Source organism: Panthera onca, chromosome C2, assembly GCF_046562875.1.
Source record: "Panthera onca isolate mPanOnc1 chromosome C2, mPanOnc1 haplotype 2, whole genome shotgun sequence".
Classification (NCBI taxonomy): domain Eukaryota; kingdom Metazoa; phylum Chordata; class Mammalia; order Carnivora; family Felidae; genus Panthera; species Panthera onca.
Genome location: NC_138347.1, coordinates 122,395,434 through 122,411,563, shown reverse-complemented (window position 1 = coordinate 122,411,563; position 16,130 = coordinate 122,395,434). Strand labels below are relative to the sequence as shown.

At 42.9% G+C, this 16,130-nt stretch overlaps 1 long non-coding RNA gene across 1 annotated transcript; it reads right to left on the bottom strand.

The window, feature by feature from the left end:
• Nucleotides 1-3,191: 3,191 nt before the first annotated feature.
• Nucleotides 3,192-16,049, bottom strand: LOC132683163 (uncharacterized). Its single transcript, XR_009612075.2, has 3 exons — nucleotides 15,914-16,049; nucleotides 4,175-4,316; nucleotides 3,192-3,685 (listed from the first exon to the last, which is right to left on the bottom strand). It is a non-coding gene; the product is annotated as an uncharacterized LOC132683163 (long non-coding RNA).
• Nucleotides 16,050-16,130: the final 81 nt, after the last annotated feature.

Here is a 16,130-nt window from a genome sequence, read left to right as displayed (position 1 = left end):
AATCAAGAGTCAGATGCTCAACTGACTGAGCTACCCAGGCACCCCTAGATGTCATTAATGCCACACAAAATGGAGGATGCCTCCCTGGGCTACCAGAACTGGGAGAATGCAGGCTTGGGCTGAGGCCTCACAGGCCACTCAGAATGATGTCTGCCAATGTTTGGCTTACGCTAACCATACTCATAGGAGACTGATGTACCCCCTTCTCCAAGAAGGAGGTGTATTTACAGCACTGAGACCCTAATCTGGAGTCAGGAAAGTTCTGAATGTGTCAATGTGCTAAGATGGTAAAGTATTAGTCCTTCAGCTGCTTAGGAACTGTGAGCCCTGAACCAGTATGTCCTAAAACAATCTCTTACTCCAGGGCTGAGGTTCCTCTCTGGTGGCAGGACTCCCCCGAACCTCTCTATCCAGCATCTCTCCTTTTTGGACAGTAACCTAGTTTTCTCTCTGAACCCCAGGTTTTCTCTGCTGCATGATTCTTGAGGTGGGTTTGTGCCCCTGAATTAGCTGTAGTCTCTCTGTGCTAATCTGCCTATCCCAAGAGACATTCCCTGCAGATTCATCAGATCTTACAATTCCAAGGCCTTGCTATTGTATTTGCCTTAAAATTTGGTTTAGGAGAGACTCAGTTTCTATATCCTTTGGGACATATGAATCTATCAGGAAAATAGACACACAAGTCAAGAGCTTCGGAGATCTTGTTGGACTGGATTCAGACTTGATAAAAGAAGTAGATGAGCTCATTGAGGTTCGTAAAGCAGAAGGCTTAGAAGTTAACCTCAGGGAACACATCAAAATTTTAGGGCAGATGGAGCAGAGTACCAAGATCTAGAAAGAAACACATATTTTTTGAAAATAAGAACATAATCCTGCCAGCATGCAATACTGTTCAACAGATTGGAATATTTGTTTCAGAAGGCTTTGTGCTGTAAGTATTGGTACCTATAAGAGCTTCCCCAGGACTTAAGCCCCAGAAGGACTTTGGAGTAGATTCTGAGATCTCTGACTACCTGCTCTGACCACATCCATCTCAGAGAGTTCTTTGAGGGTATCTCTTGGATTCTGCCTCTGCAAGCTGGGGAGCAACATTTACCTGGACATCCCCTAGCCAGTGTGAGATGTGTTACTGCAGAAATGAGAGCTCAAGGGTAGTGGAGGAGATGGTGCTTTGGGATCATATCCAACTTTGTGTGGAGAACAAAGTTTAGGCTAGATGAGGACAGTGGCCAAGTCTGCCTCATCTCCACTTTTCTATTACAATGTTTGGCTCTGTCGGGTACTCAATACATATTTGTTGAATATATGTATGGATAAATAGATAAATGAATGGGTGCGTGAATTAGTGGATGAATGGATGGGAGGATGGATGGATGGATGGATGGATGGATGGATGGATGGATAGTGGGTGGATGGAGGGTAGGGTGAGGTTTCAGTCAATATTGGTTTTCTAATATCATTAGGTTTGCTGCCCTCCCCCTTTCCCACGGCCCAAGCCAGCAGGACTCCTCTGAAAAAATATGGAGGTCCTTTACTTAATCTTTCAAACTTCAGGGATAATAATACAGATTTCTCTTTCAACCCTGGGGTTTATGTTTACTTAACAAAAATATTGTACATGTGGACTCAAACCTTACCAGAAAATAAGATCGAGGGATTGATATATGTGGATTTATAAAACTTCTAATATATTTAAGTAGCCTCTACAAAAACACAAGAGTATCACTCAAAACAACAACTACTACTACCATCTTAATGGCATTTAAAATATTTTTTTATTTAAAAAAGTTTTTTTCATGTTTATTTATTTAAAAAAAAATTTTAACGTTTATTCATCTTTGAGAGACAGAGAGAGACAGAGCATGAGCAGGGAAGGGGCAGAGGGAGGGAGACACAGAATCCGAAGCAGGCTCCAGGCTCTGAGCGGTCAGCACAGAGCCCGATGCGGGGCTTGAACTCACAAACTGCGAGATCATGACCTGAGCCGACGTCGGATGCTCAACCGACTGAGCCAACCAGGCGCCCCAATGTTTATTTATTTTTTAGAGAGAGAGAGAAAGAGCGAGTGGGGGAGCAGCAAAGAGAGAGAGAGACACAGAATCTGAAGCAGGCTCCAGCTCTGAGCTGTCAGCACAGAGCTTGACACGGGGCTTGAACTCATGAACCGCAAGATCATGACCTGAGCTAAAGTTGGCTGCTTAACTGAGTGAGCCCCCCAGGCGCCTCTAAAACATTTTAGATTGGCAATAATGTGCCATATATAATTAATTCACAAAAAATATTTTCAGTATCTTCCTTCTCTAAAATTTCAAAAAAAATTAAAAGTGGAGGTGGGAGGATTCCTATACATCCACTTGCCTTGCTGCAAATACTATGCATCTAAAAGCACTATTTTTTATCTCCATGCAAATATTCAAAGCCTTTCTGACATTATGATATGGGTCCCTAAATCATAACTGGAGTGACTCACCGTTCGTTCTGCCTCCATTGTAATGGTTCCTGATTGTGAAAAAAGGACACAGACATCCAGCCACGTAGTTCAGCATTTTGATCTAGAGGGATGCAAAACTGAGGAGGAATTTCTGTACCTACCCCGTCTACTTTACAAGGTTTCTAGAAGAATCCCCAAAGAAAAATAGATGAGAGGCCCTTTGTGACTCTCCAGGCTCTGTGTAGCTTCATGCAATTCGTGATGTATGTATTAGAAGAGAATCAACCTTCCACAGAGACTCTCACAGGTCAGATCATGTCACTCACCTGCTCAGAAGGCTCTGGCACCTCCACTCACATGGCACGTTTGAGCAAGCCCTGCCCACAACCTGCAGGGCTACCTGTGATCCAACCATCCCAACCATTAAGCTCAGCTCTTACAATAACCCTTCTACCAAGGGATTCGACTTGCCAAACTTGATCCCACCCCAGGACCTTGGGACTTGCCATTCCTTCTGCCTGGCATGCTCTTCCTCCTGATATTCCTACTTCTTCAGTTCTCTGATCAAATGCTTTCTCTGCACAGAGAACTTTCTTCACCAGCCCCATCTAAAATACCATCCATGGGGCTCCTGGCTGGTTCCATTGGTGGAGCATGTGGCTCTTGATCTCGGGGTTGTGAGTTCAAGCCTCACATGCGGTATAGAGATTACTTTTAAAAAATGTTTAAAATATCATCCACCTCCTATTCTAGTCCCTCACCCTGATTTTTTTCTCTTCATGGCAATAACTTATTAATTTATTTATTATGTGTCTCCTCAACTAGGAGGGAACATCCACAAAGGCAGAGAATTGTCTGTCTTTTTCACTGGTGTGTACATGGCACTTAGAACATCAGTAGGTGTTTTTATTAGTTATCTGTTGGTGCATACACAAAAGTAGTGGCTTAAAACAACACACACCTATTACCTCAGAGTTTGTGTGAATCAAGAATCCAGACATGGCTTAGCTGAGTCCTCTGCTTTGGGACTTCTCATGAGGCTGCAATTAAGGAGTTGGCTAGGAGTTGGATTCTTATCTGAAGATCTGATTGGGGAAGAATCTACCTCCAAGCTCATATGGTTGTTGGGAGGATTCAGTTCCTTTGGGTTGTTGGACTCAGAGTTTCAGTTCCTTTCTGGGTATTGTCTGGAGTCTGCCCTCAGTTGCTTGCCAGAGGGTCTATCCACAGCTTAGCTCACAATATGGCATCTTGCTTCATCCAAGTGATCAAGGGAAAGAGTCAGTTAGCAAAACAGAAGTTACGTGTTATGTAATATAATCACAGAAGCATCGTCTTGTCACCTTTGCCATATTGGTTAAAAGCAACTCACAAGTCCTGCTCACATTCAAAGTGAGGGGGTTATACAAGGGTATGAATACTAGGAGGTGGAGATCATTGGGGACTATTTTAGAGTCTATCTGCCACATTACTTGCTCAATAAACACTGAATATTTTTAATCCAATGTACAAATTGACACTGGGGAAGGAAAGCTGTAAGATTCAAGATTCTTGCAATTTATTTCTTGCACAATGTAGAACTTCTGTGAAATTTACTTATCCTTTTCCCAACTTCCCTCTGATGTTCTATGACCAGCCTGGTCTGCTTGCCTGCATGAGCTGCCCCAGGCTTTGAAGATTCACCCAAGAGAAGTGACCCACACACAACCCAGACCCTTCAAGAATCTATAATCTGAAACTCACCATTCACAGAGTTTATTCCTTATCCATAAGGATCCCTGGAATTGGTCAGTTGCGTCCTTATACATTACAAGCTGGAAGTGGTGTCCTTGAATGGTTACTTTGCATTTATGAGGTCTTGCTGCTAGCCAAGTTAATAATGCATCTAATAAAAAGGAAGAAAGAAATATATTGTTCAGTAAGGTAGATATTATTAATATGATTCTGTTTTAAAAGGGCCATTACTTCAGAGTCTTGATGTCTGGCATGCTGTTAAGAAGTTTTTTTTTTACGAATCGCCATGACAACAGAGAGAGCCCCACTTCCCCTGAGTCGATTACAGATTTGTCCATGTAAGGAATTGGAACACATCCAGCTTACTGGGAATCCTTTTCTGTCTCCTTTGGCAAAAGCCCTGGCTTATCATCCAGAGTGAGCAGGAGTCTCAAATCCATCAATATTCACTAATGAAGTCGTCGCCATTCATTAACAGAGACTTGATCAGCAGACGTTTATTGATTGCCAGGCACATGCAAGGCACTCTGGAGGATTCAGAGACATTGCTGTCTGAAGGATTGATGTGTCCACTGCGTGACAAGTTCCAGCCCCTCCAGGCAGAAGGAGCCATGTGGGACAGACCCTGCTCAAGGACCTGGGACTTAAACGGTGAAGAACCGTGATGTCATGATGTGCACATTGGACAGTTCTGACCTGTGAGGGGATTCTTGGTGTGCAGGGTTGGGCTGCATGGATGAGAGACCTAAGACAGTGGGTGAAAACCTGCCCTGGGTCTTAATTTTATATAAACTCTAACTCCAAATTGCTGGGTCACCTTGGGCATGCCACAGGACCTCTCTAGCCATTACTTTCATCCCTTACATGAAATAGGATTACATTTCTTCTTGGTGAACCTGCAGTGATCACATTGTGATCTGTTGCTTGTTTGACCAGACAGGCCTTTGAACCTGCTCAGGCAGTGATGACCCACTGTTGTCTTAGAGGTGCTCAACACAGTGCTGGGCATGCCCTAACACTCAACGAATGAATGAGAATTGAAGCCTTCCTGCAACCACTCCATTCTTTGCCAACCCCTCCACACTGCTATTATACTGGCCTCTCACTCTTCCAAAGGAAATCCAGGACAGTAGAAAGCACCCCAGTGATCCCAGGCCTGCTTCCCACCCCAACCTGTGGCACAACTCAACTTTTCTACTTTGGATAATTTTTCAACCCAGGAAGGGTCCAAAGGAATGGGATAAGGTGTTGAAGCCAGGTATGATGGATAGGGAGAAGGGGGCAGGGGAGGAGGGAACAAGTCAGAACTGTTTTGCTTCCTGTAAGATGTGTGAGAATATGTTGGATGCTCTGTGCAGTGAGGGAGCAGCTCCATACTCAATTGGCAAGATGAAGAAACAAAAAATGGAATGGTACAAATAAAAAGCAAATAGTAAAATGGTAGCATTAAACCCAACCAAATTATTAATCTCATTAAATTAAAATAGTTTAAACACTTCAAACAGAAGGCAGAATGTCAGATTGAATAAAAAAGGAACATACAACTTTATGATGCTTACCAAAAACCTACTTTAAATATAAAGACATCAATAGATTAAAGGAAAAAGGATAGAAAAGGATGTACCATACTAACCAAAAGAAAGCTGGAGTGGTTGTGTTAATATCAGATGAAGTAGATTTCAGATCAAAGAATATTTGAAGGGATAGAGAAAGTGTTTTCATAATAAAGGGACAATCTATCAAGTACCCATAACAATCCAAAACATGTATGCATCTAATAACAGCTTAAAAATACACGAAGTAAAAATTAATAGAAGTGAAAGGAGAAAGAAACAAGTATGTAATTATGGTAGATGCAACCTCTCATTCAATAAGTGATAGAACAGGGGCGCCTGGGTGGCTCAGTCGGTTAAGTGTCCAACTTCGGCTCAGGTCATGATCTCACGGTTTGTGGGTTTGAGCCCCGTGTTGGGCTCTGTGCTGACAGCTCAGAGCCTGGACCCTGCTTCAGATTCTGTGCCTCCCTCTCTCTCTGCCCCTTCCTCACTCAGGTTCTATCTCTCTTTCTGTCTCTCAAAACTAAATAAACATTAAAAAAAATTTTTTTTAATAAGTGATAGAACAAATAGAAAATCAGTGAGGATTGGAAATCAGCTGACTTAATTCAGTCAATCAGCTTGACTTAATTCATATTTATAGGACACTCTACACAACAACAGCAGTAGGGACATTCTTTTCCAGAACATTATCAAGTTAAACTATATTATGGGCCATAAATAGGTCCCAATAAATTTCTTAAGAATCAAAGCCTACAAAATAGGTTCTCTGACCACAATGGAGTAAAATTAGAATTCAATAACAGAAATATAGCTGGAAAATCCCCACATATTCAGAAATGAAACAGACTATTAAATAACCCATGGCTCACTCTCTGCCTCTCCCCCGTTCATGCTCTGTCTCTCTCTGTCTCAAAAATAAATAAACGTAAAAAAAAAAAAAAAAAAATTAAATAACCCATGGCTCAAAGAACAATCAGAAAGTATTTTGAACTGAATATAAATGAAAACAACACATCAGAATTTGTGAAACACAGTTAAAGCAATGATTAAAAGGAAATTTGTGCCACTAAAAGCCTGTATTAGAATATAAGGAAAGTCTTAAATCAGAGACCTAAAATTTTACCTTAAGTTATCAGAGGGAAAAGGAGCAAAGTAAATAAGAAAGTAAATAATAAGTGTAAGAGTAGAAATGAATAAAACAGAAAACCAAGAGAAAACCAATGAAAGCAAAAGATCATTTTTGAAATGCTCAATAATATTGATAAACTCTAGCAGAGAGAAGAGACAGACAAAATACAGAAACAAACTACCAACAACAGGAATGAGAGAGGAGAAATCATTACAGATCCTACAGATATTAAAAAGATATGAAGGGAATATTGTGAACAGCCTTATGCTAATATTTTTGACAACTTAGATGAAATTGACAAATTACTTCAAAGACACAAACTACTGAATCTCACTGGAAAAGAATAGATATTTTGCACAGTCATATCTACTTATGAAATCAAATTCATGGTTTAAAAAAATCCCATAAAGGAAACTCTAGATCTACATGGCTTTCATGGTGATATCTACCAAATATTTAAGGAAGCAATAACACCTGTTTTACACAAAAATTTCCAGAAACCAAAATAGGAATGAACACTTCCCAACTCATTCTATGAAGCCAGCATTGGCCTGACATCAGAAACAGAAAATTATTTCACAAGAAAATTATTAATATCACTCGTGAACATAGATGCAAACATTTAATTTTTTTTAAATTTTTAAACATTTATTTATTTTTGAGAGAGAGAGAATGAGAGGGAAAGGGGCAGAGAGAGAGAGGGGGACAGAGAATCTAAAACAGGCTCTGCACTGACAGCAGCAAGCCCAACGTGGGGCTCGAACTCATAAACCGTGAGATCATGACCTGAGCCAAAGTCGGACGCTCAACCAACTGAGCCACCTAGGTGCCCCAGATGCAAACATTTAAAACAAAATTTTAGCTAATCAAATTCAGCAATGTATTAAAAGGATAATGTATCGTGATCAAGTGGATATTATCCCAGGAACCCAAGGTTGGTTTAACATTTAAAAATAATGAGTATAGGGGCACCTGGGTGGCTCAGTTGGTTGAGCATCTGACTCTTGATTTTGGCTCAGGTCATGATTCTAGGGTTGTGGGATGGAGCCCCACATCAGTTTCCATGCTGAGTGTGGAGCCTACTTGAGATTTTCTCTCTCTCTCTCTCTCTCTCTCTCTCTCTCTCTCTCCCTGTCTCTCTTCCCCACTTTTCCTTTCTCTCTCTTTAAAAAAAAAGTATAATTCACTATATTAACAGAGAAGAGAGAAAAAATTGTATGGTCATCTCAATAGATGGATAAAAAGAATCTGACAGAATCCAACATCCATTATTGGCAACAACTCTCAGCAAATTAGAAATAGAAGGGAACATCTTCACCCTGATAAAAAGGAAACTATGAAAAGCCCCTAGCTAACATCATACTTAATGGTGAAAGACTCAAAAACCCTTTAAAATCATAAATATTTCCACTCCTCTTGTTTAGCATTTTACTAGAAGTTTAAACCAGTACAGTAAGAACAAGAGATTTAAAAAGCATAGAGTTGGAAAGGAAGAAGAAAAACTGTCTTTATTCACACATGACATAATCCTCTCCATAGAAAATCTTAAATGGATCTACCAAAAAGCTGTTAGAACTAATAAATGAGATTAGCAAGTTTGCAGGATACAAGAGCAATATATAAAAATCAATTGTATTTATATCAACTACCAATGAACATTTGGACATTTTTTAAACAACACCATTTATAACAGCATCAAAAATATGGAACCATTGGGGATAAATTTTTTAAAAATGTGTAACACCTGGGGGAGGCTGGGTGGCTCAGTCAATTAAGCATCTGACTCTTGATTTTGGCTCCGATCATGATCTCACAGTTCAAGCGTTCGATCCCCACATCGGGCTGTCAGCACAGAGCCGCTTGGGATTCTTTCTCTACCTCTCTCAAAATAAATAAATAAGCTTCAAAAAATGTGTAATACCTGTACAATGAAAACAATAAAACATTGTAAGAGAAAGTAAAGAAGACCGAAACAAATAGAAATATAGGGTGTACATATTTCAGAAGACTTAATATTGTTAAGTTCTTTAACTTTCCCAAAGTGATCTATAGATTTGTTGCAATCCCAATCAAATTCCCAACAAGTGTTTTGTAGAAATTCACAAGATGATTCTAAAATGTATGTGGAAATGTGAATGACCTAAAACAACACGATTCTGAAAAAGAAGAACAAAATCAGAAGTTTGTGCTACCTGGTATTATGATTTATTATAAAGCCACTATAATGAAGACCATGTGGTATTGCCATAAAGATAGACATATAGATTAATGGAACAGAGTAGAGGGGTCACAAAGAGACAAGGACATATAAACCAATTGATTTGCAACAAAGGTGCCCAGGAAAATCAACAGGGAAAGGATAATGTCTACACATGATGACAAAACAATTGGAAATCATACGCAAAAACTTGGACCTCCACCCTGACCTCACACTCTATACAAAAATTAACTTGAAATGGATCATAGACCTAAATATAAGAGCTAAAACTTCTGGAGAAGTTATAAGAAAATCCTACTGCTGCTGGGTTTGGCAAAGATTTCTTAAAGAGAACACAAAAGTCAAGAACTGTAGAAGTCAAAAATCAACAAATTAAGCTTCATCAATGTTTAAAATTTTGCTCTTCAAAAAACATTGTGGGGCATCTGGGTGGCTCAGTGGGTTAAGTGTCAAACTCTGGATTTCAGCTCAACTCACGATCTCAGAGTTTGTGAGTTTGAGCCCCACATCGGGCTCTGCACTGACAGTGGGAGACTGCTTGGGATTCTCTCTCTCTGCCTCTCTCCGCCCTCCAAAGGGGAAAAAAAAAACACCTTAAAAAAACATTGTCATGGAAATAAAAACGCAAACAGTAGGCTGGGAGAAATTATTTGCGCAGCGGACGTCTGACAAAGACTTGTGTCTAAAATATATAAAGAACACTCACGACTCAATAATAATAATACAGACAACCCAACTAAATAGTTAAAAGGTTTGAACAGATACTTCACCAAGGAAGATATACAGATGGCAAATAAGCACATGCAAAGATGCTCACCATCATTAAACAGTAGTGAAATACACACATTTAGACCACAGTGAGATACTACTACACACCCACCAGAATGGCTAAAATTTAAAGTACTGACCATATGTATCAGGTGTAAGGATATGGAGGAACAGTAATTTTCATACACTGCCTGAGAGAATGTAAAATGATATATTCACTCTAGAAAACAACTTGGCAGTTTCTTAAAATGTTAAACATAGGGGCACCTGACTGGCTCAGTCAGTATAGCATGCGACTCTTGATCTCGGGGTTGTAAATTTAAGTCCCACATTGGGTGTGGAGATTACTTAAAAATAAAGTCTTTAAAAAAATTTAACATATGCCTACCCGATAACCCAGCCATGCCACTCATAGATAGTTACCTAAAAGCGACAAAAGCATGTGCTCACTAGGACAAGTACCAAGTCTTGTACACAAATGTCCATAGCAGGTTTATTTGGAATAGCCCAAACTGGGAACAACCCAAATGTCCATCAACAGGTGAACCGATAAGCAAACTGTGGTATATCTTTAAAACAGAATAACTTCCTTTTTCTTTTTAAAGATTTTTAAAAATATGTATTTATTTTTGAGAGGGGGGAGGGGCAGAGAGAGAGAGAGAGAGAGAGAGAGAGAGGGAGACACAGAATCGGAAGTAGGCTCCAGGCTCTGAGCTGTTAGCACAGGGCCCAACTGGGGGCTTGAACTCACGAATCATGAGTTCATGACCTGAGCTGAAGTCAGACGCTTAACTGACTGAGCCACTCAGGTGCCCCTAAAATGGAATAATTTTTTTTAACGGAATAATATTCAGCAAGAAAAAGAACAAATCGATACATACATCAGAATGGATGAATGTCAAACTAATTATGCTGAGTGAAAAAAGCCAGCAACAAAACAAAAAGGACGCATTCTGTGTGATTGCATTTATATAAAATTCTAGAAAATGCAAGCTACTCTCTTGTGATAGAGAGTAGATCATTTGTTTGGACAATGGCGGTGATGGGGAGAACAAAAGTGGGCAAACTGGGGGAATATTTACACAGGGTATGATTAACAAGAGTTGGGAAAGGTAGATGTGGGGGTTGAGGGAGAGAGAGATGTCTCCCAATCTCTGGTTTCCAGACTAGGGAAGGTGGGTTATGTGCAGTTCCCTAAGATGGGAAACACCACGTTAAACATCAAAGTGTTCAGTTTTAACATGATGGAGTTTGTGAGCAAGCAGTTGGATGTTCTTGTCTGCTGCACAACAGAGGTCTGGGCTGGAGGCAAAGAATCTCAGAACGCAGGTCATCTGAGCCCGGGTTAAAAAATATAAGTAACCTGAGTACACTGAGAGTATGGGTGACCCCAATGGGCTTTGGAATGCAATTTCCGAAAAAATTCAAACTCACTAGAAGATAAATTTGTTCAGCTCCTCTCTGGATAATACTGAGTTTGTTTCCTTTTCATGCAGTGGTTTAAAAAATAGAGAGATAGAGGGGCGCCTGGGTGGCGCAGTCGGTTAAGCGTCCGACTTCAGCCAGGTCACGACCTCGCAGTCCGTGAGTTCGAGCCCCGCGTCAGGCTCTGGGCTGATGGCTCGGAGCCTGGAGCCTGTTTCCGATTCTGTGTCTCCCTCTCTCTCTGCCCCTCCCCCGTTCATGCTCTGTCTCTCTCTGTCCCAAAAATAAATAAAAAACGTTGGAAAAAAAAAATAGAGAGATAGGAAAGAAAACATCTGAGTTCAGTGAAAAGGGCCCTGAAATGTTGAGGAAGCCCAGGTTCTAGTCCTGGATCTCCCCTTATCTCACTACGATTGATTTTGGACAAGCTGACTGTCCTCTGTCCCGTTTCCTCTGGGCACAGAATTCTGCATTGGCAATGACTTTCCTTTGACATTTTAAAGTTTTCTAGCTTCTATCTTTTCTGTTTTGGGTCCTAACTGGAAGTCTGGAGTGTTAAGTGGGTCCCACCTCTCTCATGAACATGAACCCCAGTTCTGGTCTCCCAAGAGGCCCTGAAACTGCAGAAAGGTCCACCAGGTTCCCACTTTCTCTTGCCCCCTTTCTGATTGGCTTCTAACTGAGAGGGAGGGACTGTAGGTCCATTCATCCATCCATCCAATATTCATAAAGTATGTGCCAGGTACTGTGGCAGATGAAATAGATTGCCAGAATCTTTTGTTGTCCCTTTAGGATTTCTAAATGGGATTCGTGTGAGTTCATCCAGTGCTTGTCTGTCTCTTTTTTCTTAGAAACCTCTTTAGGTTGAGCTCAGAATTTAGAGGACGAAAATGAATATTTAGATCTGTGATTCAGCAAATTACTTCGGTTCTTTGTGATCTTTTTTGGCTCTAGGTCAGGTTCAGAGCCATCTCTTAGTTTTATTTAACGTGGTCATTTGTGTTCTATTCTTCCAGATTTGCCTCTCTGATTAAATTTTAACCAGATAGACGGTAAAATGAATTTGCCCTCCCTAGTTGCTCTCAGGAGGGGAAGGGGCTTATATAATAAAACTGTGGTGGGGAGAAGGGATGGCAGCTGGTGGTAAGTAAAATGAATCATGCATACATAAATAATAGAGAACAGACCACCCTGAAGCTGAGAGGCTCCCACTGCATTTTTTCAAAATATGCATGTGTTATAGGGAGAGTACATTTTTGCAAGAACCCCTGAAATAACCTTCAGCCTTCTGTAAGATATTTATCTCCTGAGGCCCCAGGGTTGCCAGCAGTGAGGTGGAAACTTACATGGGGCAATCTTCTCTCTTTATAGCTTAGTTTGATATTCTGGACTGTAATAATAAAATATATTACGCATCATTTTTATCTTAATGCTTATTTTTGTGTACTGCGTATTTTTTCCAAGTTTCTACAGTGAATGGGCACTCCTTTAATAATCAGAAAACCAAAACCCATGATAAGTGGAATTTATAAATAGTATTTATAACCTAGATATTATGGTGGGCACAAATGAAATATTTTGTGTGGATGTATAATTCTGTTGTCAGGCAGGATTGCAGGCAGCAGACCTTTGGAACTTGGAACCTGGTGCAAACAAACCACACTACCTCCTCCTCTAGAGGACTCCCTGGTATTATGTTACATCGGTTTCTGCTCTCCACAACTTGTCTGCCTCCTGTCATAGGGTTCCACTGGGTGAGGCAGTGGCCCATTGTTTCTCTAAGTCTGCAGTGCAAGACAAAGAAGGCTGGACAAATATTTGTTCAATTTTTGCTTAATGAATTGAAACTGAATTGAAGATGGGCACCTGCTCCCAGCTGCTCCTGGTCTAGGCAGGGATTGATTGTGTGAAATGGCAGCAAATGGCAGCTGCCTAGCAGAATATTCATAACTTGGGTGAGCCTGGGACTGTTTTTATAGGTTGCATGGGTTCAGCTTTCACTGAATTTTGATAGTTTCCCTGGAGGCCAAAATGTGTGTGGAAAGGACAAAGGAACAGGCTGAGAAAAGAAGCTGAGACCAAGGTTGTGAGCTGATGGCACTGCATGTTTTCATTTCTACTCTGTTTTACGGTCATCGATGGGTATCACTTGTTCCTCTACCAGATGAATAATGATGGTGACAGTTCCTATTGTGTAGGAACCAATGTGCCACGCACTGTGCTATGGGCTTGTAGTACTCAGGACTCTCTTGCTTGCCAGTGACAGAAAAAAACCCAATTCTAATTTGTTTGGGGGAAGTAGGGAATTTATTGAACAATGTACTTGACAAATCCAGGTCCTGGTTTCAGGCATGACAGAAAGCCACCTGTCATTCAATTCTGCCTCCCTCTTTGTCAGCTAAGTTTCTGGCACAGCCTCCCTAGGTGCTGGCTAGATGACCACTGACAGCTTCAGGCTGATGACATCTTATCTCCTCAATAACCACAGAAGAAAGAGGTTTAATGGGGATAGTAGTCTTGGGATGCTTCCCCATATATATATATATTTTTTTTTCCCCATAGGAGCCTTTTCTTTTTCTTTCCTTATAGACCCTTCTTCCTTGTGGCTCAGCCATGAGGTGTTATTGTCCTAGAAGCAGGGCAGCGTGGATACCACTCTGAACCTAAAGTCTGGAGGGGGATACCTCCTCCAGAATGGAAGGTAGCATAGAAGCCCTCAGGGAAATGGCAATGTGAGCAAAGAGACTGGAGAGGATGGGTCTAGGGAAGAGTATGATGCCCAGTTCCCTGAGGGGCCCAAAGCCACCTCTGTGCCATGTCTTGGCCTAGGAAGGGGTAGAGTACAACAGAAATCCCAGCAGGTTGAGAAGAAAGCTGAAAGCGAAGACAGCCAGTGCCCACTTCCTGTTTGGAACTCTGCCCCAGAATGCCCTGTGCCAACACAGGAGGGCTGTAACAAAGTGAAGTGGTTGTGTGACATATTTAATGGGAAATGGCTCCAGAAGATGCCCGAGTCACCCTTAGTCCTCCTGTGACAGAGAAAGGATCCAGAAGCACCCAGATGTTCCCTGTGGGGGGTGAGAAGGTAGCTGAAAGAGAGAGGAAACCAACTTCCCACAGTGGCTGGGAGAACAGGATGGACAGGTGACCGACTCCTGGCAATCGGAGTCAGGCCCAGGGCTTGTTGGTATGGCTGGCAAAGAGAAGCTATTTCTCTGCCGGACTTGGCGGCTGTGAGGTTGTGAGCCTCGGGCTGCTGGGGTCTCCTTGTGGAAAGAAGCAAAGCTGACTAATGGAGAGTCTCTGGAGTCTTTAGTCTCTGGAAATAAGTCCAGACACGAGGCAGAAGTGCCCTGGGCTTTTCATTCGCATAAGTCAACCAAAGTCTTTCTTTGTTTAAGCAAGTGAGAATTGCATTATCTGTCATTGACAGCAGAAAGGGCTCTAACCCAAGTAAGGTATAGAGAGGCAGCGCCAGCAAAGGGGTGGAGCCTGGAATCAGTGGGAGGACAGTCAGAAGGAGGAGCCTGTAGACCAAAGGAGAAGTGTTAGGTGAATGCGTGGGCTGAGAGCCAGAGGAGAGTGAGAAGGCACAGTGAAAAGATTTTGTGGTGAGCAGTACACGCTCCCGGGTTCATGACTGGGAGGGGTTGTGTCAGTCAGGGCAGGAAGGAGCTCAGGACAGCAGGGCATCACGGGACTAGGGTGAGAAGAATGCCTTCAGGGGAGGAAGGCATCCTAAGTGGCTAGGGGAATGGAAAGGTGAGACCACACAGGTAGATGGGGTTAAGAGCTTGGAACAGAAGACTTTGGTGCAGGAAGTGCTGATGTGAGATAGGAAGCTCTAAGCAGAAAACCAGAGAGCAGGCAGAAACATGGGTAAGATATCTGGGCGTACTGTGGATTTAGGAGCCCTCAATACACGAGTGAAAGAAGAGGCGAAGTGATGAGCTCCTCCAGAAAGTGCATCTCAAAAGTAAATAGTTAAACAGCAGTGTCTATTTTGCTCAAGGCCAGTTATGCTAGGGCACACAGGGGTCATTGACACCAAAAGCCTGACAGTCACAGTTGGTGAGATCATCACCCACAGAGAAATCGTGTAGAAATTCCCTCCAGCTGGAAGCCAACATTGGAAGAAATGACCCCACGAATGCATTATCACATCAAGTTCAACCGCATGCCTTGAGGCTAACAGCGCGTTACAGATCAGTTTCAAGTAGCTCGCTCCTAGGAAGCCACGGGGTCGGGAGAGGGTGAGAGAGAGGCCTTGCGGGACGCCTGCAGGCCATCCTGAGACCCAGCAGCCGCAGGTCTAGAGTTGACCTACAGGGCCGGATGTGGTCGGTGCCGGAAGAGAAACGTGAGGAAGGCTGAACGAGGCGGGGGCATGGTGGCGAGAACCGTGGGTTTGGGTCCACGCGTCAGCAGTGACCCGGCGGTGGAGGATCCCAAACACGCGTGCCCAACCCAGCACCGGGATCGGGGCGGTGCCTAGCCAGGCACAAGGCCCAAAAGCACCCACACTAGGACCCGGGGCGAGTCTGTGTACCCCGGGCTAGGCGTGCGTCCGCGTAGTCTGATCCCAAGTCCGGCTTTGTGAGGCGCGCGGCGACTCTGTGTGCATGTGCCTGCGGTCCCAGTACACTCACGGTGCCCGTGACCGTGGCTTAGGCACGCCGGAAGGTTGGTGGACTGGCCTGTCTCTGGGGGCTCTTTGGCCCTCCAGGGTCAGCATCCCCTCCGCAACCCCTTCCGCGCGCTTCTCCCCGCCGGGGCCGCCCCGCATCGGCGTCTCCGGGGCGGAGCTCGAGGGCGCCCGGCGCGGGGCGGGCCGAGCCCGGCGTGGGGCGGGGCCAGCAGGGGGCG